The sequence below is a fragment of the Taudactylus pleione genome, unplaced genomic scaffold (assembly GCF_031769625.1).
Source record: "Taudactylus pleione unplaced genomic scaffold, aTauple2 ptg000154l, whole genome shotgun sequence".
Classification (NCBI taxonomy): Eukaryota; Metazoa; Chordata; class Amphibia; order Anura; family Myobatrachidae; genus Taudactylus; species Taudactylus pleione.
In genome coordinates this window covers 3,041,352-3,069,344 of record NW_028284556.1, presented here as the reverse complement: position 1 = coordinate 3,069,344, position 27,993 = coordinate 3,041,352, and the positions used below count along the sequence as shown (strand labels likewise).

At 40.9% G+C, this 27,993-nt stretch overlaps 1 protein-coding gene across 4 annotated transcripts in view; it reads left to right on the top strand.

Moving 5' to 3' along the window:
- Nucleotides 1–27,993, top strand: part of PSEN2 (presenilin 2) — a 90,824-nt gene that overhangs the window by 21,186 nt on the left and 41,645 nt on the right. Inside the window, exons 1-2 of one of the 4 annotated variants that reach the window (XM_088474340.1) lie at nt 12,842–13,072; nt 13,148–13,309. The gene's annotated coding sequence lies outside the window, so the exon portion shown is untranslated. Of the gene's footprint in view, nt 1–12,840; nt 13,310–27,993 lie in introns of those variants that run through there. The other 3 variants (XM_088474339.1, XM_088474341.1, XM_088474342.1) reach the window with 3 other exon arrangements.

The following is a 27,993-nucleotide window of genomic DNA, read 5'->3' as shown; positions in this document are numbered from 1 at the left end:
ATAATTGCATCGCCGTTATGTACTTAAGTGTGAGTTTTGCTAAAATGGTGCTGGGCGGCCATTCGCAAAATGGAGTCGTGCAGATGTCATTTTTTAAGATGGAGTCTTGTCACCATTCGCAAGATGGCATCACTCTGATCTAATTTTTTAACTGATCCTGTCTCAGCCAATTATCTGGCTTCGACAGTCCACCCTTTGATAGCAACCAACATGCTATCATACACTGGTCTTACATTTAATTTTTTTTTAGGCTCACATTATGACATATTATTTAATGTTATTATGGGATAGCATAAGGTGGTTCTTAATCCATCAATAATGTGTCTCTAAGAGGCGACATAAAACTACCATTATACGCACACCGCGGATCTTGGGAGATCATGGGAAAGATGTGGGGATGCACCAATCCTATAAAGGAAGTCTTGAGGGGGAATAGGGACTTACATTATTTGAGGTGTTTTAAAATAACATTTTAACAATAATTTTGTGCATGTCTAAATATAATACATTATACGATGGTATTTCCTAGTTCAGAGTTGTAATGCAGTTCTACATTTACCTCAGTATTCATATTGTCACTACTGACCACCATCATAATTTCGTTCTTCCGGTTTACCTTATTTTTACATTTTCCACACTTCAACACAGTAGGAACACACTTGACACATATGCCAATTACTATGATGACAACGAGTATGAGGATCAGGAGTTTACCTATGCTTGCGATCATTTCCTGGACCCATTCCCCTAGACTTGAGAACTATTTCCCTGGGTTCAACCATGAAACCCATTCCTCTACCTTCTCCGCTACTTCAGCCTCTGAAGCATTATGGTTCTTTTGAAATTCCCATTTTAGCTGCAGAATTTCATCCATCTTCCGGTCTATCACCTCCTTGGGGTCGCTGGTATCATTTGTGACATAAGTTCAGCACTTCACTCCAAATTGGGTGGCCAAAGTTACGCAGTACCCTCCAGTGACAGCTGTTAAATAATTTAACACTAGTCTGTGTTGCACCAATTCTTTCTTGTGCGCTTGCAACTCCCTACCTGTATACCTGAATGTGTCATCATACATCTTGGTGATATTATCTATCTAAAATTTAGTGTACCCCGAGCGATCCTGTTGGGATCCAGTGCTACTAAAACTTGAAAGCCAGTTGTCTCACTAATTAACTGTGGCTTTATGCACATCACCAGGTATCATATTTCTTTTGCCTCTGTGTTCATACTGCGTGTGATGATATGGTGATGGTGTGTTTTTATGAATACCAAGCATTTCAACATATGTGAGGGTCATAACCTCTGGGACTACTCTTCCCAGGTAACACAAACCTTTGGAACTCGGAGAGAGCCACTTATACGCTTTCCTTCCACATATAAAGTATACATCGCCGGGGAGAATATAAGGAATAGTATGCATCATTATCATTAAACACATTTCCCTCACAAATAATCCTATCACAGGTTCTCCCATCTGGTGAATACATGTTTCTTTGGCTGCGCGCATTGTTGTGCGGGCCTGTTGTCACTCTGCGCTGGTAAGGCCTGGCAGCGTCTCCGTTCCATTTGGCATGGGCACCGCCATTTTGCCTTATGGCCATGTGATGCGGCTGGCCAATCCTGGTGAGTCACATGTTCCCTCCGGCCAGTAACAGCATGGCATGGGGTATTTAGGAAGGGTCAGTGCCTTCCTTGCCAGTGCAACGTGTATCTCAGCCTAGCTGAGAGGGAGTTCTCTGTGCTTATCCAGTTCCTGTGAAATTCGCTGTCTGCCAGTCTGCCTGTCAGCTCCTAGCTTCCGCTGGACTACCCCGCTTCCTCCACTACCCTTGCCCATACCTTAGTGCCTGAGCCTGCTGACATCCTGCTCATTGCCTTAGTTCACTACCTGCATACCTGGGTTATTATTTTCCTGCATCACTACCTGCATACCTGGCTGATTATTCCAGTCTCACTACCTGCACACCTGGACAGTTCTAATTGTTTCTACTTGGACATTAACCCATTACTCCCACCACAGAACTCTAGTGCACATTTATATATACCTGGATTTTTATTTACTGCCATATTTTATGTCTACTCAAGCACCCATTAAAAAACCTAGTTTTATTTTCAAAACCACTTCTGTGATCGCTCCTGCTACCACCCTGGGTCCACAAACAACCCAGAAAATAACACTGGTATTCTACCAACCATTTCTTTGGTATTGCTCAATGTATATTTATACCGGAAGTGTGTATTCCCTTTTGGCAATTCTAAAATTTCAGAGATATTTAACGGGAAGGGCACTAATCCTACATTATGCTGTTCTTGGGGCACGTGAGAGCACACCCAACAGTCAGTTTGGTTAAAAATTTTGCCCACCATGGTGTGATAATCCTCTAAAGGATACCCACCCCAATACTGATTATACTTGGGTTGACACCGTTGGATGCATCTCTCATCAATTACGGACCCACAGAACTCACACATACAATAATTCTCAGATGATAGACCTTCACACTGTCCCCGAGTGAGTAGCAGATCTCTTAACAATTACAGTACTAAGATTGGTCAGACATTCCCCTGATTGGCATAGCACTCCTCCTCTTGACTCCACTCCATCAGCACTGCCATCAGCTCCCATCTCCTCTATCAGTCCCCCGTCACAGAAACCAGAAATCCCCGAGCAAACCAGGATGATGGAAACTCTGGAAAATATAAAAATTAACACAGCAGACCAGTCCATCGCCGCAGCAAGGACTTGCAAATTTCTTTAGCTCATGTATCTCACTACAACCTTTTAATCCTCCCGGAACAAGCTTGCGATCAACAGGTCCACGTTATCAGCCTTGTCTCCGCCTTGTTTCTCCACTGGTTGGTTGACCTTTTTGCAGTGAGTGGAATGGACCCAGTATATCTCTCGGGCACCTTCAATGATGCGGTGCTCGTCAGCAACACCTGATATGGACCCTCCCAACGATCAGTCAAACAACCTGAACGCAAGAAATTTCTGATCATAACATATTCTCCAGGTTCGACATCATGACAGTTTGTTTCAGGCATATCATGGGACAACAATTTCAGTTTCTGCTGTAGCTGTTTTAACTGTTTACTTATTGATATAAGATACTTTACAGTTACCTTGTTGTTACCTTTTAAATCTTCCTGCAGACTTATAATCAAATGAGGTTGTCTACCAAACAGTATTTCAAAGGGGGACAGATGTTTAGGGGGGTCTAGGAGTGGTGAATATGCTATGTTGGACCAACAGTAATGCTTCCGGCCATCCTAGTCCAGTCTCTACCATGATTTTACTTAGTTTATTTTTAATAGTCCCCTTCATCCTCTCTACCTTGGCACTGGCTTGTGGTTGGTAGAGGGTGTGAAGTTGACTATTAATACCCATCAGCTTACACTGATTTTGGAAAACATCACCTGTGAAATGAGTACCCCTATCACTCTCGATAATTTTAGGGATACCGTATCTGCATACAAACTCCTGTACAATTTTCTTGGCAGTAAATGCAGCAGTATTAGTGACAGCTGGGTATTCCTCAACCCAATTGGAAAACACGTCAGCGCACACTAATACATACTTGAGATTCCTACAGGGTGGTAATTGGATGAAATAAATTTGTATTACCTGGAAAGGTCCATCAGTCGGTGGGATGGTTCAGTAGGGATCAATTTTCCCAATGTTTTTCCTCAAGCAGGTCAGACAGGACATTGCTCTCTTTTCTGCTTGAGAAGAGAAACCCGGTGCGCACCAGTATGCTCTCACCAATTTCCACATACCTCGCTTTCCCAGATGAGTCAGACCACGTGCTGCCTCAGCCAGGCTGGGGTAATACGCCTAGGGAGCTACTGGCTTACCTTGTCCGTCCCTCCAGAGTCCAGAGGACTCTTGCCCACATCCCTTGGACTTCCAGACTGACTTTTCCTGGGTAGAACACAAATTTTGCATCTCAATTAATTTCAGCATATCAGTTGTTTGAAAAGACATAATTTGTTCCGTTGGGCAGCATTTTTAACCCTGCTGCCCAATTTGCAACTTTGTCTGCTCTGTTGTTGCCCAGTGACACCGGATCATCCCCACATGTATGGGCTTTGCACTTAATTACTGCCACTGCCTTTGGCAATTGGATTGCTGTTAATAGTCCTTTTATATGTTTGGAATGTGCAATTGGTGTGCCTGCTGCTGTCATAAATTTTCTCAGATGCCATAAGGCACCAAAATCGTGTACTACTCCGAAGGCATATCTAGAGTCAGTATAGATATTAGCAGATTTACCTTCCGCTAATTCACACGCTCTCTTTAGTGCCACAAGTTCCGCCACTTGTGCCGAGTGTGGTGGTCCTAAAGGTTCAGCTTCTATGATGTCTTCATCATTTACAACAGCATAACCTGTACACAACTCACCTGTGTCTGTTTGTCTATGACAACTCCTGTCCGTGTAAAATGTCACATCCACATTTGTGTCACGTATGTCAGGTCTTGTAGTAAAGGTCTTGTTCAGATATTCCATACAATCATGTGCATCACTATGTCCGCTGAACTCACTTCCTGCCAGCAACCAGTCTCCCTCCACCCTTTGTGCATCACGTTGCACATATGGTAAATACGTTGCTGGGTTTAACGTACTGCATCGTTTAACAGTAATGTTTGCAGAGGATATTAGAGCTAGTTCCCACTTGGTAAATCTAGCTGAAGAGACGTGTCTGGTTTGGGCAGAGTTCAGCAGAGCAGATACAGCATGGGGAGTATAGACAATCATATCATGGCCTAGTACCACATCCTCACTCTTACTGACCAATAGAGCAGTTGCTGCTACACTTCTTAAACACGTTGGGAGTGATCTTGCCACAGTGTCCAATTGTGCACTGTAGTATGTTACGGGCCTACTGGCATCACCATGTTTTTGTGTGAGGACACCTGCTGCGCAACCATCGGCTTCCGTACAATAGAAATCAAAAGGTTTTTCATAATCAGGTATTCCCAATGCAGGTGCTTTTGTCAGACTATCCTTAAGATTAAGGAAAGCCTGCTCTGATTCCTCTGTGTGTATGACATGGTCGGGCTTTGAGGAAGAGACTAAGGAGCTCATTCAGAGTCGGTCGAAGCGGCCGCACGGTCGTACGGGAAAAGGGGCCGGATATGCAAATGATTTCCTCGCAAGTTGCGTCCCTAAGTTCGGATCGGTAGCTGGCCGACCAAGGGGAGGAAGCGGCCGGAATTAAAAAAAATACGCCCCCTTCTCGTACGCATTGCACGTCATCTCCGGGCATATAAGGATTAATCGAGACCATCGGGAACTGGTCGTAGAGCTTAAGGTTGACCATACCCTCTCTTAAGCTCTACGATCATGTCAGTGTAAAAACCTCCCATGTCACATGTGCCATGACGCTACTTTGTTAATTATGCACTTCCATAAACCGTATGCACTCCCATAAAACGCCATTCGCATAATTAGGCACACCTGCGTTCAGATCTCCACTCCCCCGTTTTCAAGCACCTTCCCGTTACCACCCACAAACGCCTCAATCTGTCACTCAAACTACCGACCTGGCTGTGTTCAAGGAGAGAGAAATTTCTGTTCGTAGCGGCTAGTTTGCGCACGCGCATTGCGAACTTTGCGCATGCGCAGTATAGCGAACATCGGTGGCGTGCGGCTGCTTCGACCGAATCTGAATGAGGTCCTAAGTCCTGTAATGGCAAGGCCAAAATAGAAAAACCTGGGATCCACATTCTGCAGTGTCCACACATTCCCAAGAAGGTACGAATTTGCTGTTGGTTCTGTGGCAGTGTCATGTTCTGTATGGCCTGGATTCTGTCATTTGTGAGATGTCGTAACCCCTGAGTTAGGCAGTGTCCCAAATATTTAACCCTGGCATGGCTGTAGTTTGTCCTTGGCAACCTTGTGTCCTGTTTGTGAGAGATGAAGCAACAAAAGTTTAATATCATTTAAACTTGACATAAACAAATCAGAACATAACAATAAATCATGCACATATTGTATTAGAACAGATCCATTGGCAGGTTGAAAAGATTGTAAACAGTCGTGTAAGGCCTGGGAAAAGATACTGGGGCTGTCTATGAAACCCTCGGGCAATTGTGTCCATGTATATTGTACACCCCTGTATGTGAAAGTGAATAGGTACTGACAGTCAGGATGAAGGGGCACAGAGAAGAAAGAAGAACAGAGGTCAATGACAATGAAATGGGTTGCATTTGGTGGAATCTGGCACTATGGGAAATTGGCTCTCTACCATCTTATAAACACCTTTAAGGTCTTGTACCAGCCTATAACCCCTCCCACCACTCTTCTTTACCGGAAAGATGGGACTGTTGGCTATACTAGCTGTACGAATTAAAATTCCCTGTTGTAAAAATCGCTCAATTATGGGATAAACCCCTAATTCTACCTCCTGTTTTAATGGGTACTGGGGAATTTTTGGAGCTTGCCTACCGCTTTTGAAATTTACCATTACGGGACTTACGTTTGCCATTAATCCAGTGTCCTGTCCATCCTTGGTCCAAAGTGAATCTGGAATTTGGGATAACATTTGATCTACCTGAGATGGATTTTCACTTAAACCGGTAGAGTGATACATTATCCTTTGGGGAGTGTCCAAGATATCCTTCACCTCATGCGCAACTCTCTCAGGGATATCTAAAAATACACCATCAGGGGTACAATATATAAAAACGTAAGTGAAGGAAAAATAGCGCAAATAAAGAGGGAGGTGTTGCTGGGTTAAATGCACAGGAGTAAACACCTAAATATTACTCAGTAAACATACATAGAACAAAAATAGTACATAATAACCAAAAAGCGCTCCCCACTCAACATGTGTAACAAATGGGACACCACTGTGTTTTCACACAAAAAAAGGGACAATAGTCACCAATGATAATGGCAAATAGAGATTCCAAGTCCTGGATATTCACTAATTGGACTTCTCTATTGAAGTGCTGGTCAGTTTTCCCTTAGAGTAAATCCATATGTATGGAGAAAAAGAGAAAGGATAATAGTGCAGTATGTCTGAATTTAAAAAAACTTTTAATGACAAATTTGCACTTACAATCACGAAATAAATATAGGGCATGTAACAAATATAAGACCACATCCAGCCCCCGTCCACGTGTCGACATCCACACCCAGATGTACAAAGGAAATAGTGGTACCACTACTCCGGATATAGGGATCCACTAGGATGAACTCCACAAGAGGAGGCTGCAGATATTGCGGTTACTTCACAGGGCCCGCACCCGGGGGTCCTACCCTCTTCGCTGTACAGTTCCTACTTATGTGTCCTGGCGGGTTGCAATTAAAACACAACCGTGGGTGGGGTGGATGAAAGGATTGTTGTGTGGGTTGAGAAGGAGGGAAAGGTGGTGGGTATGGGTAAGGATATTGAGGGAGATATGGGCTTTGTGGATAGTATGGGAATTATGGTTGTGTGTGATAAGTGGGGTAGGGCTGTGTTTGCTGTGGTGTAGGATTAGTGAGGACGTGTAACTGTTCGGGTGCAGGTGTGTCTTTTGGCTGTGATGTTACAGTCATTCTAGAGCTTGGATTCTAACAGCCATTAGTTTCTCACTCTGGGTCTCTCTCTTTTTAGAGATGTTCTTGTCATGTTCAATTGCGGATTCTATGAGGGTGTCTACAATGACTCCCCTCCAGCCAGGCTGTGACGTCTGAACCCGGGTCTTTAGGTTCTCTTTAAGACCATCCATGAGTACAGTGACAATCATTCCCCTTGGATATCTTCTACTGGGTGATAGCCTGCATAGCCCGGTTACAATAATCTTCTGCAGATTCACTCTCTTTTTGTTTTATGGTGAAGATTTTGCTCCAGTTAACTACTACTGGAAAATATACATCTAATTGAGTTACAATGCTGGAAATGTTACCTTGGTTAATTTCGTCTGTTAAGGGAACATCTCCATCCAATACACAATCCGTGATAAATTTTGACACGTCGGTATTGTGTGGAAGACAAGCCCTTAACACCACTCGCCAATCTTTATTGGTTGGCTCGTGAGAACTACCCCAATTTTTTTAAAATCTTTGACATTTGCCGAATTCCTTTTTGAGATCGGGGAAATCATTCATTATGGAATTTAGCTCCGCTACTTCCCTTGTGGGCACTACACCGTTCGCATCTGCATTCCCATTTGGAACAGTTATTGTCCGGATGGGATGCAGACTGGCCACACTGCTACTTTTGACCTTATTACCTGGCTGGAGGTTTAGTCTATTACTGCTACATATAGGGTTAACAACTTCCTCTACGGGTGCAGTGGATGTTAACACTTCCTGTACTATCACTGATGGAGATGGTGGCATCACTTGTGATTGCCGTGGTGGAGCATCTAACATGTGTACAGCATGGGAAATGGCAGACATAACAATAGGCTCATCATCCATATCATAAACATTTTCCTTATGGTTACTTAAGAGAGGGTACAAATTACTTGTTACATTTTTGTTTTTTTTCAACAACTGTACCTGCACCCCCGTCAGCATAGGGCGGCGGTGGTGCGCGTGAACCACTGGCAATACCTTCCACAACGCTACCTTGCTGCACGTGCACGCCATTTCGCGGCTCGCACGCATTGCAATTTAGCGCTGCGGGTGTACGTTCCGGTAACGTGCTCACGACGCTAGTTTGCGTCGCTTGCACACCTTTAAGCCACACATCCCCTTCATACTGCCATAATTTTAAACATTCGTTATCTTTTACCTTTTTCACTCGAGAACGCACCAAACTGATGTGATCCCGGACATTGTTCAATACATCCTTATCAAAGCTACCAATTCTGGGAAACGGTCTAACACTCTTCATCGTCATCTTAAACCATACATCACAGTACCTAATAGCATAAGCACCGTACTTAGGGGGTCATTCAGACCCGCTCGCGAGCGGCAGTACGCTCGCAAGCGGGTCGATGTTCCCCAGTGCGCATTCGCACGACGTAGGGAGCGACAGGCTTTCCATCGCTCCGGGTCTCGCACCAAAGGGGGCGTGCTGTCGATGTTGATTGACAGCACGCCCCTTTGGTGGGCGTGCCGGCCAGACAGAGGCGTTCCCATGGGAACACCTACCGTCTGAAGCCGGCCCCACTGACATCACTAGTGATGTCAGTGGGAGTGATTTTGGCTCTGATAGAGCCAAAATCACTCCTGGGCTTGTGGCAGGGAGACCCTACCGCAGGGTTTCTGTCGCAAGTCCGATGGTCGCGATGGTCAAGACCATCTCGACCATCTTTTTGGCCGCTCGCATATGCTGTGGGTGGTCACCCACAGCTATGCGAACGGCCAGGAGGCCGCTCCATTTTCATGGAGGAGGGCCCTGATTCAGAGCGAGCGCTCTGGTCAGAGCGTCCGGCTCTGAATCAGGCCCTTAGTATGCATAATACGGCATGCCGATCCAAGCGGCGCTTCCATTAGCAGCACATCATCATCTAACATCTCTATTGTTTGCGCGGCTCCCATCCTGGGACAACCCCTACGTTTTTCAATAAAGATTTAAACTGGTGAAAGACAGTCAAGATACTTTCAGTTACCTGTGGACGTCTTTGAAAAACCACAAACCCTATGGAAGACCTCTAGACGCCTCCACTCACCTATGGAAGAAAAGCTGCTCCCACGCAGAAATCCCTTTTTGACTACCTTTCAACCGCTAGGAGGCAATACAAGCCCTTTGTTTTCCAGTTGATTTCGTCCACCCTCTCATAAGTTCACAATCACAGTTTAGCCAAAAATTATGCGGTTCAATTACAGTGCTCAAATAAGCCTAACCGATTACTGAACCGAACCCTAACAATAATAACAACCCATACACCTGCCTTGTATAAAGTAAACGGTAAGCTGCTACCGAGTCACTAGGCCACTCGTTACGCCTAGCACTTAGGGGTCCTATGATACCCTTAACATTTAGGAACCGTGTTACACCCTAAACAAATACTCACTGTTACACACTTTTTTTCCTGCACAGAAAAATACACGTTAACCCAGTTATTGGCAACAATTGATAATGTAATCTCAACGGCTTTGTTTAAAATACGTGGCAGCAAGACCGGAAATACGTATATGCTATTGTGCGACTAGTCGCATACACAATAATGCGACTACTACATAACATGTATTATGACTCTTACGCTATATTGCGATTTAGCTGCGTACGCAATATAGCGACTTCCCCTTTTTAACACACAAGACAAAAACAGAAAAAAAACTTATCTATGAAGGAAAACAAACTTTTCCTCCCTCGCCCCTGGATTCTCAATCAGCGCTCCTAAAGTCACAGTAACAGGTAGCGCACTCTCAGCAACAATGGTGGTAACAGATTCCGAATGCACAATGCGTTCTCCAGGCGCCTCCACCCTTTTGCTAAGAGTTCGATACTGAGTGTTACCGACCGGTTGCGTGATTAACACTGCGAGTCCCCAACTATTGATACCTAGTGAAAACCTCTGTACGTTCCTGCCTATATCTTCTACACCTTTATACTATCCTGCCTATACCTTCTAAAATTATCGCTATGAACAAAATGAGTCATAAAGTAAATAAATGCCTTCAGACTTTGAATGTGTTTCCAACACACAAAAGGTTATTATTCAACATAAAAACAGAAGGTTACACGCTGTGATCTAAAGACAATTAGCGCAAATATATAATACAGACCCAAGGTACAGTTGTTACATACGCACGTGCTCTGGGACCAGATACCGGCATCAGCAAGAAAGCTCAGTCAACAGCATCAGCAAGAAGACTCCCGATTGGGGTCTGAGAGTGCACATATATACTTTTACAGAGATAGGCAATACAATAAGCAAGTTTGGCATGATTCCATTAGTTCTCCGTCACAATGCTTCTCTTACAGGACAGTTAACAGGTCAGTTCAAATGGACACAGGTCAGCCTCTGACAGCCTTTTGTCTCCGTTTTCCTGCTGCATGCAAATCTAAGCTGCTAATATTACATAGTACATTTTAGTGTTTTAACTCTCTATAGTCCATAAGTTGTGAACACATGTTGCGATCTTCTCACCGATGACACCGGGACGCTGTTGAGACAGAATAGATCAGTACAACACCAAACACGGTCTGCTTATCATGTATTAAACCTTAGATATCAAATAATCTTTATTTCACAAGATTAGTAATAAATGAATAAACCTTGAATATTACACTTTGGAGCTATGGAACCTTTTATGTAAGTGTGCAGTGTGTAAGTATTAGGGGTTTGGGAAAGGACGCTAATTAGAGTTCACCATGGTAAGTGTTTTGCAGGGTTAATCCCTTTGTATGTTTTAGTGACTGTCTGCATTTATGTAGTGAGGACTTTTAACTTTGGGCAGTTGCGTATGCATGAAATTAATAAACGGCGTTCGTACGCGGGGTATTATGCAGTCGATAATGTGCGTATGGAGTTAACAGCACAACTGTGCGTGTATATGGAGTATGATGAGATATGCGATTACATGATGCTAATAATAGCATCGCTGTATGTACTTAAGTGTGAGTTTCGCTAAAATGGCACTGGGCGGCCATTCGCAAAATGGAGTTGTGCAGATCTAATTTTTTAAGATGGAGTCTTGTCGCCATTTGCAAGATGGCGTCACTCTGATCTAATTTTTTAACTGATCCTGTCTCAGCCAATTATCCGGCTTCGACATCCCCCATGCTCCCTTCTCACCACACACGCTGTAGCAGCAGCAACAACAAGTGGACTGTGTATTCCGGACCAATATTGAATGAATGATGTGGACTGGACTCTGGAGCTGCATTTTACAGAGGAGACATGCACAATAGCCTTGTGCATGCCCCAGCTTTTCCTCCATTCTCAGTGCTCTCCTCCCCATTGCCTAGACCAGGTTTCCAAATGTGGTCCTCAAGGCTCCCCAACAGTTCAGGTTTTAGAGATATCCATGGTTAAGCACAGGTGGTTAAATCAAATTGACTGAGGTAACTAATTAAATCACCTGTGCTCAACCATGAATAGCCCTAAAACTTGAACTGTTAGGGAGTCTTGAGGACCGTGATTGTGAACCTCTGGCCTAGACATATTGCTGTACCTGCCGAACTGTGAACTTAATGATCATGCATTACACAGAAATAGGCGGCCTGTCACTGCTAAGATTCCTGTGATTAGCAGTGACTTGCGATGAGGTCAATGGCTGGGGAGGCACGTATAAAAACACAGTTTTTATATCAAAACTCTGGAACATGACAGGGGAGGCAGACCACACATCTCTGGTGATTAGGTAATTTTGACACTTTTCTTTCACAAGGAGTGGAGTCATAAGAAGTGGGGACACAGAAGAGTGGGGTCACAAGCAGGGGTGGGGAGAGGGATGTCCTTTTGCTTGGGATTTTCTTTATTAATAGAAAATAAGAAGATAGAGAAACAAGGGACGTAATTAGAAATACATAAAAGGAGGCAGGAGGAGAATGCAGAGCAGAAGAGGTGAAATCATGAGCCGCGTGAAGGTTTAAGAGGTGAAATAATGCAAGGGGAGATTAACGGTGTAAAGTGGTGTCAAATCATAATGGGGAACAGAAATAATATCACAGGAGACAAATGGAGAAATCATGGGGCACAGGTGAAATCACAGAAGGTGCAATCACAAGAATTGGGGGCATTATATTATTAAAGTTTTTTTATGTGGAACAGGCTTTTCTCAAAGTATTTTATGTTGATCATGGGGCACACTAATCTAGCATATGTCAACTATTAAGATCACCTACATATACTGCTGGGCACGCCCCCGAGTGACAAATTGGGGATGTGTCACGAGAATACACCCCCTTTTTGGGTGCGCGCGCCACAGGCGTGCTCAGGGATGCCTTTCCCACAACTCATTGCCCTGCCCTGTCCCCGTCTGCTGTGAATTTGTATCATGCTTTTTTTTCGAGGGGGCCATGGGCATAATATGTGATATTCAAATATATAGATATAACGAGTAAAGATTTTTTTTCAAATAGTAAAACACTGATCTGGCAGTGCATATACACAGAAGAGGAGGTCTCTACTTAAAATGGAATTGAAAGCAGTACGTTCACAGTTGTTTTAGGCATGAAGGTCCGTCAACCACCTTAAAGAAATGGTAAGGGACCAGGGTCGTGACTCGTGTGACTAGTTCCCCTTCCCTTTAAGGAAAAAGAACCTGCTACTGAGCAGCGTTGAGGAAGTAGGAGCCAGCCAGCCCTCTCTGGGTATCACATCTCGCTTCCAGCAAGAGGCTTGAGACGCACACGGACGGTGGCCGGGAAGGCTCTATAATCTGCATTACGGAAGCGGGCGCCTCCTTCCATGTAGGTAAGAGTATTGTTGCTAGGCATCGCTGTCAGTGTCTTTATATGTTATTTATCACATAGTAGTATACTTTCGTTACAAAAATATTGCTATTTTATTAATCAGCGTTGAGTGCTGCTTTTCTCTGTAAAAATGATGGGAGTGTTCCCACCTCATTCCCTTTTATTGCTCCTCTGTGTTCTTGGGCAGAGCTGCCTGTCAGGCGCTATTATCAGTCGTTGAAGAATACGTGTAAAGTGAAATCCTGCCTGTTACCGTCTTCTGTATTATTACAGACCAGCTGCTGTTGTGTAACAAACATTTCTATCGGGATCAGTAATGTGGCAGTGCCAGATAACGTAGCTCACCCGAGCCTGTTTATAAAGTCATTATAAAGTGCCTCTAGGTTACATTTGATTTGTATGACACTTCCTGGTAATGTTGTATGAAAGCCCCACATTTCAGTTACCTGGCAAGCAATCTGCCTAAAAGAACAAAAATGATTTTTTGGTGACCAGTTATAACTAATATATATATATATATATATATATATATATATATATATATATATATATATATATATATTAGCGTCCCCGCCCTGGCTTCGCACTGGAGCAATTTTGAGTTTACAACAATAGTCTTTTTAACTGAGGTCTTATATGATTGCCCTGTAGATGACATTAGTCCCTTTTCCTCCTGATGTCAACATGAAAAGATTTGGTTTTGACGGGACACGCAAAAGAGCCGCATAAAGTTGTCAATGAGAAACACAGTCTCCACTTACTGTAGGTCAACTCCAGCCATGTTACGTGTCTGTCCCTGTGCTTTATTTATTGTTGCGCCAAAGCAGACTATTACCTGAATTGGACTTGTATGAAATTAAAGAATAATTTTTCACATAAATTAAATAGGAACACATTTTTTAAAAATCCACTGATGGAGCTAACTATTTCACTTGTGATTCTGTGAGGAGTCCTGGAAAACATGCACTGTTTGGGGTGCTGAGGACTGAGGGCCTGATTCAGACCCGCTCGCGAGCGCTATGCACTCGTGAGCGGGTCGATGGTGGCCCAGTGCACATGCGCAGGACGGAGCCGGCTCCGTCGTGCGCATGCGCAAGACCCGGATAGAGACGGGCAAACCGTCGCTCCTGGTCTCGTACCAAAGGGGGCGTGCTGTCGATGTTGAGTGACAGCACGCCCCCTTTGGTGGGCGGGTCGGGGGAGTGGCTGCCCAAATGGAGGCGTTCCCTCTGTGAGAGCCAAAATCTCCCTGGGGCTTGCGGCAACGAGACCCTACACACAAGGATCTCGTCGCAAGCCCGATGGTCGCGATGGTCTTGACCATCGCGACCATCTTCCTAGCCGCTCGCTATAGCTGTGGGTGAGTACCCACAGCTATGCGAGCGGCCAGGAGGCCACTCTAAAAAACAAGAAGGCCGGCCCTGATTCAGAGCGAGCGCTATGTCAGAGCGTCCGGCTCTGAATCAGGGCCTGAGTTTGAGAACCTGTTCTCTATAGAATAGTGAAAACTGCATCAAATCTGTGCAGTGGTTCTCAAAACACCTACCAGGGACTTTTATACTGTGTATAGATTGGTATAGTATATGTTAAATGTCCGTTATTGTATATTTTTGTTTAAGACTGTTAGCAACTAAAGAGCAATTGTCCAATTTGGCCACACACAGAGAAGTTACACTCTCCATATTTCTGTCTGTTCTCCTGGATTTAACTGCTAACAAATTGCAAGTGTACAGTTGTCCATGCTAGACAACCAGTAAATAGATTTGATAGTCAAGTTCAAGTTAGGTAATGAAAGCTGGTACCTGGTTGCTAGCCTACTGCTCTATTTCAAGTTGTTATTGATGGTTGCGTCTGACTTTAATCATAAAATGCTATGTTAATAGCATTGTATGTTGTATCAGACAATTTTTAACTTCCACTATCCATTCCGCTATCGAAATTTTGAAAACTATGAAAACATTTCCTTTGCACTCATTATATACAGCACATATCAAAGATACGAGTACATATTTATGGTGAACTCTGCAAGTTGAAAAGGCTTATACCCCTTTCACACTACAAGCAATAACGTGAACGCGAACCAACCCAGGTTACTGTGCAGTGTGAAAGGGCCAGGTTGAAATAAGCCAAGTCGAGTGAGCTCAACCCAGCTTGAGGTGCATTGTGAATGGGTGGAAGGCAATCGGGAAGCCGACTGCCTAAATACCGGCAGCCGGCTTCCCGACTGTCTTATCCCGGCAAGGGTGAAATGCCGGGCGTCTAGATGTAGACGCCCGCATTTCCCCGACGCCGGGAGACCGGCGCCCAGCATCACGATCGTAGTGATGCCGGGCGCCGCTAGCAGACAGCCGCGGGGGGGGAGGCTTAGATTTAGGGCTCCCGGGGGGCACTTAGGGTTAGGCACCCCCCTGGGAGGGTTAGGGTTAGGCTAGGGGGAGGGAGGGTTAGGGTTAGGCACCCCCCCGGGGGACTTAGGTTTAGGCAGCGGGGAAGGGGGTGGTTAGGGTTAGGCACTTGGGGGTAAGTTAGGGTTAGGCACCCCTAAGGAGGGTTAGGGTTAGGGGGGTTAGGTTAGGTTAGCAGATACTTACCTAGCCACGATCAGGATTTCCAGTGCTGTCGGGCTTCCGCTGCGTCGCACTCTGCTCCTGTCGGGCTGCCGCTGACGGGAATCGAACCCGAATTTCATACCAATTCCGAATGGGTAACCCAGGTCGATGCGACCGGGTCCCATTCACTGCATAGGAAGAGCCGGTGCTTGGAGATGATCTCAGCAGGTGATGACGGTGACGTAATCGACCCGGCATTATTGCCAGGTCGGGGCGCCATTCTGAAAGGGGTTTCAGCCGGGTTGCACCCAGATTGGACAAAATCCTGGGTGTGATCCAGCATTCTAATGTGAAAAGGGTATGACTGCACAATGAATGAATACTGGTATAAAATGCTGAACCTTTTATTATTTTCACATGCATAAATTAATCCCTCATTCACAATGTTTTAAAATACAGATGGAGAACAATTAATGTAATTTCCAAATTGCACATCACACTCCGTATTGCAATGTACAAATCTTTCCCTCAGGGTTACAGATTAGGGGTGTGGTTGGTGGTCAGCTCCTGATTCTCATACCATGGTGTTTTTCTAAAACAATCATGTATGATCTGTAGGTGGTTTCATTTTATCTAGTCTCAATTTAAAATAGTTTCAAAGTGATTTAGATTTTATCCTAATTGCAAGTTTTAATTTTTCTGGAGAATGTATTACACTAATATTCATAATTTAAAACTTAGTTGAAAAATATTACATTCCTCTCTTTTTTCCTCTCTGCAACATTCTTTTATTTGACATCAGCTGAACCTTGTGGTTTCTCTAGTCTCATGACTTGGGTTGTATTTCAGAACTCTGAGTCACTCACTGTCCACAGGCACATTTAACTTCTCAAAAGCCATTTGTTCAATAAACTGATTTTATGTATGGCTGTATCAGTGGGCTCGATTCAATTCAACGCAAATTGAATAGCGCCGGGAAGGAGCTCCCAGAGCTATTCAATTCAGCATGCTGTATTGTCGGAGAATGACATGGTGTTTAGTCACGAGAACCGGCATTCTCCGACTAAACTGCCCGGCGCGATGCTGTTTCCTCGGCACTAAGGTCCGAATACAGCATCGCGCCTGGAGTTTTGTCGGATTTATGCTCGCACACCAGGAGGGATACGAGAAGCAATCCTTAGCAGTGCGCTGAATTGAATAGCTCAGGGAGCTCCCTCCCGGGACTATTCAATTCTCATTGAATTGAATCGAGTTCAGTGATGGAAAGTAATTCAGCTACAAATAGAGTCAAAACCATGCTTAAGCTGCATATGAATGGAACTTTGTTCTGGATGCCGTCAATATCCCGACTGTGGGGAGTCCAGCGCTCAGAATGGCGGCGCCGGAATCCCAATGGTAAGTAGCAGGGTTAGGGGGAGGGTTACCATTAGGCACTAAGGGAGAGAGGTTTAGAGTGCGGGGAGGTTAGGTTTAGGCACTAAGGGGGAGGTTAGGTTCAGGCACCGTCACGGGAGGGAGAGGGGGAGGGTTAGGATACCGACTGACAGGTGTCGGGATTCTGGCCGCCAGGATCCCGAGCGTCCCGTACCTATCCCTTTTGTTTATTAATATAATTTACAGATCACTAGAAGCCCACTGCTTTCGTCATGCTTTGCATGGCTTCATGCAACACAGACTATCCTATAATCATTGGATATATAGTGGCATATTTATCTTTTAGACCCGATAATTGTAATTTCTTATTGTAGCTATATGTAGCAATAAGAAATTGAGATTTGCCCGAATGTATTGAAATCACATGCAGGGACAGGCGTCCCTGCTATGTGTTAGAAGGGAAGCAATCGCATTAGCGATCACTTCTCTTTTGGGACCACCTAGTGCTATGTTACCAGCATTGGAGATATCTGCTGTGGTCCATGTTAAGTTCGGGGGAATTTAATATATTTGCTGGTTCCCCCAGAAAACAGGTGTTTTTGGGGATGTCTCACAAATATTTAAGAAATAGGACCCATAGAAACCTCACTGCTTTTATGGATGGATCTGGAACAATATTTATAATGGAAAGACAAACTTCACATCTACAAGTTGGATCCCTGGTACACCTAGATACACAAAATCAATTGAGATCGAGCTTTACAGCATTTGGAAGGTTGTGAGTCGAAGTCGATCCAAACTAGTCATACAAGCAGACCTGGATCTACACTAAATTCACAGAAAAATCCAGATCCACATAAAATTTGCACACACTTCCATATTCACACAAATAGCTGGATCAACAGTAAATTTGCACAAGAAGCCGGACGCACACAAAAAGGAAATCCTCACTAAATTCGCATAAACACACCTGAATCTGCAGTAAATTAACACAAAATTCTGGATACACCCTAAAAGACAGATTCATACTAAATTTACACAAACGCACCTGGATCCAGACTACATTCAAAGAAAAGTGCCCAAATGTAAAGTATGAATTTAGTATGGATCTGGGTGGTTTTGTGTGAATCTTATACAGATCCAAGTGTGTTTGTGTTAACTTAATGTGTATCTTGGTGTGTTTGTTTTAATTTTGTGTGGATGCGGCAAGACCCGAGTGTTTGAATCCACATGGTTTTGTGTGAATTTAGCCTGAATCGAGCAAGATCATTGTGTGTCAGTGTGAATTTAGTGTGGATCCGGCTTTTTGGATATATTTATTATGGATCTGGCAAGATCCTTGTGTGCCTTGTGAATTTCATGCGGTTTCAGCTTTTTGTGTAGATCTGGCAAGATCCTTGTGAGCCTGTGTAAATGTGTGGGTCCGGCTTTTTGTGTACATATTGGGGGGAATCAATTGGCCCCGATAAATTATCAATGGAGAAAAAGGGAGGTAGCGCTATTTAATTAGGCTCCCTTTTTCTCTGTGCTTGTGTTAACCTGTGTTAACCCGTTCATTTAACGTGTGTTATCGGGCGTTAGCCTCCGGAATCCGTGATAAATTCACAGATTCGGGCATTAAGTGGCTGTTATCCCCTGATAACAGCACACTTATTGGGGATTTATTTTTGGGTCTCGTGAGACTCGAGACGAAGTCCCTGTTAAGTGGAGCTAATTGAATAGCCCACAGGGGATCAATTACCGATCAGTTATTTAATGCGGCTAATTGAATTCCCCCCTTAGGGCCATATTGAATTTGGAGCGAAAAGTCCGTTATCGGCGATAATTTATCGCCTCTGATGTCATTTTTGCCATTATCAAAAATTTTGAATTTTTCAATTATCCCCATATTCAATTTAAAAGACTTTTCGCAGGTGCGAAAAGTTTTTGTAAAAAACGGGGATAAGTTTTCACTACTGCAGAGGTGGCGGAAAAAAGTGCAGAATTGGGGTTTTGGAGTGCAGAACTAAAACAGTAGCCTGCAGCCTTTGGAATGTCCCCTTAAAATTATCTGTGTCAAAAATTTTTTTTAAATAAGCATAGGACACCCCAAAAAAGTGGTTTCATTTTGTGGGGAACAAAAAAAAGTTGGAGGACAAACTTAAAAACTAGCTTAATGGTTTGGGAAACCCTGCACTAGGACTTTGCTGTGACTCAGGTTTTCCGGTGGGCGGGTCTCTCGAGGAGGACACAAGGAGAGACAGCTCCCAAGCAGCTCCTGGTGAACCGGCGACAGTGGAGACACCGAGGCGGTGGGAGCAGGGGCTGAAAGTGGGTGAGCTAGGCTATAGTTAGACGGAAACATCCTCACACCTATTACAACGCAGCCAGAAGCCAGACCCGTGCTACAGGGTCAAGTGTAACAAACGCAGGCAGAATAACGGCGGCGACCCACGTGGAGACAGCCGGGGAGCTGCGTGGCTGCCGGGAGCCAGTCGGATCGGGAGTGGTCGGACAGAACAGTGGCCGTGGTTGCTGGCGGTGAAGCAGGGAGGTCAGACCAAGACGCCCGCGCTGATTGATACAGACACTGGCAGCGGTGGCCCCCCACGGGGAAGGACAGGACTGGCCGGGGGAAAAGCCAAGTACCAGAGGAGAGGTGGTCAGAAAAGGAAGGAAGAAGGCAGAAAGCGGACTGACATGCTAATAATAGGAACATCTAAGCAAGTCAGGTTGAAAACACAGGATCCTTAAAGGGGGTGAGTGAACCTGGAGGCCAGCGGGGAAACGCTGAGCCAATGATCAAAACGACTTTGCTGTTACTGTTGAAGACAGAGTGAAATTTGTCTCCTCCCGGGACCCCCTTTACTATATGATCAGTTACTATAAGAATTGATTTGAAGGTTGTGACTCTGAGTGTACAAAGGTCTAATTGCTCCTGCTGATATACTTGGATATGCACTACAGAGTAATAGAAGCTGTCTAACCAATTATGTCTGATATGCTTTAAATTCTCCCATATAAATTGAGAGACTATAAATAAAATACCTTCTCTGACCATCAACACTGAAAATATTGACTGACAAACAAAGGCTTTCCCTTATAAACATCTAATACTAGTTGGTGGAACTGGTGAAATATTATTTCTCCTATATTTAATAGTGTCTGGAATCATAAAAACTGTATAAGCGTGGAATATATTTCTGTCTCTGCTGTGAATTATTGATAGCTATGCAAACTAGACAATATGGGGCAGAGCAGCAGACTGATATAATATAGACTACTGTATAAAAATAGAAACCTAATATTACTAGGTAGAAATCAATATATTAAAGAATTGAACTGGATTAATTGTTTATGCAAGAGGGACTTGAATGCCCTTATAAGCGATAGATAATTTACGTCCTATGTCTACCAACATCGTCTGACACATAGAGCTTCTGTCGATAAAAGTTCATAGATATATCGATTGCTGTATAAAACTAACGGACAAAGAACTATCACTAAGTAAAACATAAGGGCTAGGGGAAGCCCTGATATGAAAAAATACTTGGATAACCCAGGAAGTAATAAGATGGGGAAAAATAGAGCAACAAATCCGAGACGGAGTGATCCACATTCACCTAAAAATGCTTCTATATCCTCAGAAAACCCGGATAACACAGGAATAGAAACAGGGCCAAATGTAATAAAAACTTAAGAGCTTGCAAGAGAAGTATCACAAATCCTAATGCCTCTAATCGAAAAAAGATTTGTTCCGATGATAGAGCAAAAATTTGACTCTCTGCAGGAATCATTGAATCTAGCAATTACAAAATTAGAGTCTAATACAAAAAGAATTGACTTATTGGAACAAAGAGTGAGTTACATGGAGGATTTAATGATAAACTTACAAAAACAAGCTTTAGCACAAATAAAAATAGTTAAAGCTCTGGAAGAAAAAACAAGATTTAGAAAATAGAAACCGCCGTAATAACTAAAGGTTTGTGGGAATCCCAGAGTCAATAAAAGGTCAAGATCTTATGAATTTTCTTTCTTCAAAAAGAACTGATAAAATCTCTCACATTAGAGGAAGATTACGGCGAGATCATAATTGAAAGAGCTCATAGATTAGGCCCAGAAAGATCGGAAGGAGTGGAAAGACCTAGAGCAATAGCTACATTTCTTAACTTTAAAGATAAAGAAAGGATCTTGAGAGCTTATAGGAAAATCCCAAATCTTACAATGCATGTGAAAAAAGTATTAATCTTTCAAGACTTTTCGACGCAGGTATCGAAGAAAAGAAGGGAGTTCTCACCAATATGCTCTGTTATTTAAACAACATAAACCTTTTTCCCTGATGTATCCAGCCAAACTGAAGATCGAAATAAATGGCCAACAATATATGTTCTAGGAAGCAGACAAAGCAAAAAAATGTTTTGAACAAATGTCATAGAATGTATATTTTAGGTTTATGTTGATAAGAGTTCTATGTCTGTTTAGATAAAATGGTAACGATATTTAAAAGGAAATTGTGTACGATTTTTAAAAAGAAAGTGTATGAAGATCAGCTAAATATAATTGTTAGAAAACTGGAGGAAAATCTAGAAAAAAGGAGGATTGTTATTAGAACATTTAATGAAGTGGGTAACATGAAGAATGAGGTTATGAGTAAGGACAACAAGAGGAAAAGGTTTTATAGAGAATATATAGGAAAAATAAAAATAAAAGCAGATACCGGGGTAAATAAAGAAATACAGGGACAGATAGGAAACAGATATAATGGGTAACAGTAAGATAGAAGTACAAATCAAATTATGAGAATAATAACATGGAACGTTGAAGGACTTAATACACCTATAAAAAGGAAAAAAGTGATAAATCAACTGAAAATACACAAACCAGATATCGTTTTTTTGCAAGAAACCCATTGGGACCCAGAAAATCTTAAAGGTTTAAAAGCAAATTGGGTAGGTGAATGTGTAATATCTTCATATAATAAAAAATCAAGGGAGGTGGCAATAATATTTAATAAAAGTTTGCATGATACCATTGATCACAAAAAGGGAGACTCAAAGGGTAGATATTTGTTGTTAGATATTAGGATAGGAGAGAAGTTTACATTGTTAAATATCTATGCACCTAATGAATCTAATGATCAGTTTTTTGCATCTATTTCTCAGCTATTAGTACTACGGGATACACCAAATTTAATAATGGGAGGAGACTTCAATCGTGTGGATGATTTCAAAATAGATAGATCTAAGGTAACAAAAAACTATAATGTTGCTAAAAATAAAATACAAATTATTAAGAACCATCACTCATTAGTAGACCCTTGGAGATTACAAAACCCCAGGGAAAAACAATTTTCATTTTACTCACAACCAAATTAATCCTTTTCTAGGTTGGATTATATATTGGTGGCAGACCATCTGATGTGTAGAGTGGAGAACACAGAAATAGCAGAGATTTCTGTTTCAGACCATGCATTAGTGGTAGATTACTAGAAAACCACTCAGATGGCGCTTTCCAATATATTTAGCCCATTCGCAGGATTTTCAAACTTACCTTAAAACAAAATTTGAAGAATATGCGAAAGATAACATACAATATAGAGATAACCACATAATATATTGGGAAGCGGCAAAGCAGTGATATGTGGACATATAACATCATATATGATCCAAAAAAAGAAACAACATAATCTAAAATATGAACAACTACGTAGAGAAACAGTTAAAGCTTTTCAAAACTATACGGAAGTATCTAATGAATCTAATCGAGAGATATATATATATAGCCTCGAGACAGACACTTGAAACGTTTCTCTGCACAAAAGTACAAAATCAAATAGATTATATGAAGAATAAATATTTTAGATGGGGCGGGAAAGCAGGGAAAATGTTAGCTAATATGACGAGAATTTACAACAAGGGGAAAAAAGACCCAATAGTAGCTATTAGAGATCAGATGACAAGAGGGTTATGTACAGGAAACTTAGATATAGGAAAAATATTTTATAAGTATCATGAAAACCTGTATAAAGAAATCCCATTTGAGAAATTACAACATGAGTTATTTCTTAACCAAGCAAAAATACCGAAATTATCTGAACTACAAAGAGAGAGTCTCAATGAAGACACACAGAGAATGAAGTTAGAGAAGTAATGAAAGCAAGCAAAATTAGTAAAACTCCAGGTCAAGATGGATTTAGCGCAGAATTTTATAAGATATTAGAGCCACAATTAGTACCATATTTAACTAGTTTATATCAAAAAATATATAAAGGAAATTTGTACTATCCACAATTTAATACAGCCAATACAATAATAATCCCAAAAGTAGGAAAACCAAAGGAACCAATAAGTTCATATCGTCCAATTGCGTTACTAAATCAAGATTTCAAATTCATAGCTAAAATCATAGCAAATAGATTACAAAATATTTTACCTTCACTTATAACGGAACATCAATTAGGATTCACACAAAACTGATACTCGGTAAAAGGAATCAGAAGAGCTATAGCCACTGTAATATCATCAAAAGGGATTGAATACCCTAAAGAACCAAATGTACTATTAAGTTTAGATGCTGAAAAAGCTTTTGACAAATATCATGGCAATACTTGCAAAGTATTTTTGAACACAGAGATTTCGGTTATATTTTTGCACAATTTATAAAATATATATATACAGAACCAAAAACCACTATTATTATTAATGACACTAATGGTTTACCTTTATTAATGAGTAGAGGCACAAGGTAGGGATGTCCTTTATCACAAATTGCTTGTAAAGATATGAGAAGAGTGAGAGAAAAAAGAAGTCTGGTGCACTATTTTCAGTTTCCAAGTATATTATAGTTGTATTCTATGAAAAAATAGATATATGAAATAATAAAATATAACTTTTATTAATATATTTAAAAGTTTAATGTACAGGTATATAAGGCGAAATATAAAAATAATCTGTATAGAACAGAAGTGGAAGAAAAAGTAGATAGTGTAGTTAAAAACTCTTCCTGCTGCTGCAGGTCATTAGAAATATTAGTATAAATTAAATTGATCTCTTATTTAATATCTATAATAAATATAGTGTGCTTATCAGATCACACCAGTAACTCAAATTGATTCATACTATAAGTATCTGTTCAGTGTATAAACTGCAGTTACTGGCATCTGATTATCTTTGCTGCTATTAGTTACAATGTCAGTCTATAGTAACTGCTATCTCTATCATATCCAACTGACACACTATTGAAGCTGCAAGGCTTCTATTACAAGTGGGCTTTTATTGATACAAATCCCAATATTCACAAAAAACAGTATGGATATTATATTTCCGCTGATTAAACCAGAGATTCCCACATTGGTAATCCCTGCAAATGCAATATTTCTTTCGAACACCAAAAAACGTAAGCAGAGTACCCCTCCTGCAGTAGCTCTCTCCTAACGGAATACAGTCACTGATAGAGTACAAATAAGTTCTGCAGGGAACTGCAGTATTGAAATTTATCTAGATTGCCACATGAATCGATTCTAAATGACTAGATTGTAGTCTGAGGAGCAAATTAATGACAGCAGGCTGTAGTGACTCAATACATTGTTATAGTTATAGATATATATTATATATATCTCACTAAAGGGGTAGGTGATATAGTGTCAAAATAATATAGAATAATTGCTTCCAATGGCGTGCTATATACTTCCACAATAATAGGCTATATAGATATAAAGTACTGCCTTGAGAAAGCAGCTACAGGCGAAACGCACGTCGGTGTTGTCCCTGCTTGCTGCCGGTCACCGCTGAATGTATGCGAATTTGATTTAACACGTGTTTATCCACTGCTATGCTATCATAAAATATCAATGTCAGAATCAGACACCATAGGCGCTGATTTATGCCTCTGAGCGCACATGATAGACATATAATATATTTAGCCTGCTATTAAGCATATACAGTTTACAAGTGTGAGAATATATGGTGCGCTGTTGGAAATAATCTATTCATATCAATTGACACTGTACCTCCATGTATTTATCTCTATATGTGCGGATTTATGCCTCAGATCTTATATGATAAATACACAATACATTTAATGAGCTACTTTATATCTATATAGCCTATTATTGTGGAAGTATATAGCACGCCATTGGAAGCAATTATTCTATATTATTTTGACACTATATCACCTACCCCTTTAGTGAGATATATATAATATATATCTATAACTATAACAATGTATTGAGTCACTACAGCCTGCTGTCATTAATTTGCTCCTCAGACTACAATTTTGTCATTTAGAATCGATTCATGTGGCAATCTAGATAAATTTCAATACTGCAGTTCCCTGCAGAACTTATTTGTACTCTATCAGTGACTGTATTCGTTAGGAGAGAGCTACTGCAGGAGGGGTACTCTGCTTACGTTTTTTGGTGTTCGAAAGAAATATTGCATTTGCAGGGATTACCAATGTGGGAATCTCTGGTTTAATCAGCGGAAATATAATATCCATACTGTTTTTTTGTGAATATTGGGATTTGTATCAATAAAAGCCCACTTGTAATAGAAGCCTTGCAGCTTCAATAGTGTGTCAGTTGGATATGATAGAGATAACAGTAACTATAGACACTGACATTGTAACTAATAGCAGCAAAGATAATCAGATGCCAGTAACTGCAGTTTATACACTGAACAGATACTTATAGTATGAATCAATTTGAGATACTGGTGTGATCTGATAAGCACACTATATTTATTATAGATATTAAATAAGAGATCAATTTAATTTATACTAATATTTCTAATGACCGGCAGCAGCTGGAAGAGTTTTTAACTACACTATCTACTTTTTCTTTCACTTCTGTTCTATACAGATTATTTTAATATTTCGCCTTATATACCTGTACATTAAACTTTTAAATATATTAATAAAAGTTATATTTTATTATTTCATATATCTATTTTTTCATAGAATACAACTATAATATACTTGGAAACTGTGAATAGTGCACCAGACCACTTCTCTTATCTTTATATGCAATTTATGATACTTTTGTGAGAAGGTCCAGTGGCACCTCCATTTATACACATCAACCTAGGTGTTTTTTTGACAAATTTGAGAGGAGCATCACAGTATAATCTATCTCTTTTCTATGACAGAAACATAATAAACATCCAAAAGAAATTATTATATCAGTAAATTTATGTCAGTGTGGTATCATTACAATTTTTTCCTTTAATTATGTCCTTTATCACCTTTATTATTTAATATTGCTGTAGATCCACTGATACGAAAACTAAATAGTTGCACTAAAGTTGAAGGTATAAAAGTAGGAACACATGAAATTAAAATTACGGCCTTTGCGGATGACCTTTTTATTATTTGTTTCAAATCCATCAAAATCTATATCACATATATTGAAATTATATCATGTTTTGGGGAGCACTCAGGGTTTTCAGTAAATTGGGATAAATCAAATGCACTTCAAACTCATAAAGAAAGCAAGCCGAGGTGGACAGGAGGCCCAATATTGAATTGGATGACTACATCAATAAAATACTACAAATACCAAAGGATATAGACAAATTATATGATCTTAATATGGGAAAAATAGTTAAATTATGTACAAATGATTTGAAGAAATGGCACAATCTACCCCTAACATATATGGGAAGAATAAATATGTTAAAGATGATTATATTTCCAAAAATATTATATCCAATACAAGTCCTACCAGTACTGATATCGGAGAGAGATGTAAAAATGTTGAATAAAGAATTTAGGAACTTTATTTGGGCTAACAAAAGATCCCGTATAGCTTTAATTAAAATTCAACAAAAGGTAACAGAAGGTGGGTTAAACTTTCCCAACATCAAAAGATATAATATAGCAAGTACAATCAGGTATATAAGAGACTGATTACATAATAAAGATAAGTATGCAAATACTAAGATAGAACAAGCATTCATTATAGATAGGTCACTTACATAATTTTTACATAATTCAAGATCAGAGATATTGATGGAAATACAAAATAATCCATTGTTAATGACAGTATGGAAAATTGTAAGAAAACAAATATGGATAAATGATAAATACACACTATTTTGGCATTTGTTAATAATATATCATTTCAAGGGGGAAAGGCAGCAAAAGTATTTGAAAAATGGAAAACTAAAGGGATTACAAAAGTAGGAAACCTAATAAAATTGGAGGCGGGTAAAATGATGAATAGGCAAGAAATTATGAAAAAATATGAATTGCCCGCAAAAGATCAGATTTCCATTTTTCAAGCTATGCATTATGCCAAGGAGGTATTACAAGAGTTGGTAGAGAAAGATATTAATAACAACTTGGATAAAATTCTCAACCAACAAGTAATAGGGAAAAAGGCAATTACATTATATTGTAATTTGTTAAGAAACTTAATAGACATTCCCATGGTAAAAAAAGGTGTAGGAAGATGGCAAGATTCTTTTCCGAGTGTATCAGAAGATAGGATATTGAAAACACTAGAATATTCTAACAAAATTATAAAATCAATATCATATAGAGAAATTAATTTGAAGATATATCATAGTTGATACATATCACCACAAAGGAGATATAAAATGAGGCTTGCAGAGACAAATGAATTTCCGAAATGTTAAATATTTAATGCCTCATTATATCATTGCCTATGGGAGTGTAAGGAGGTTAAAAAATTCTGGGATCAGGTGCAGAAGTTTGCCTACACACACCTAATTGATTATATCCCAGTGACAGCACAATGAGCAATATTGAGGATAACGGAATCAGA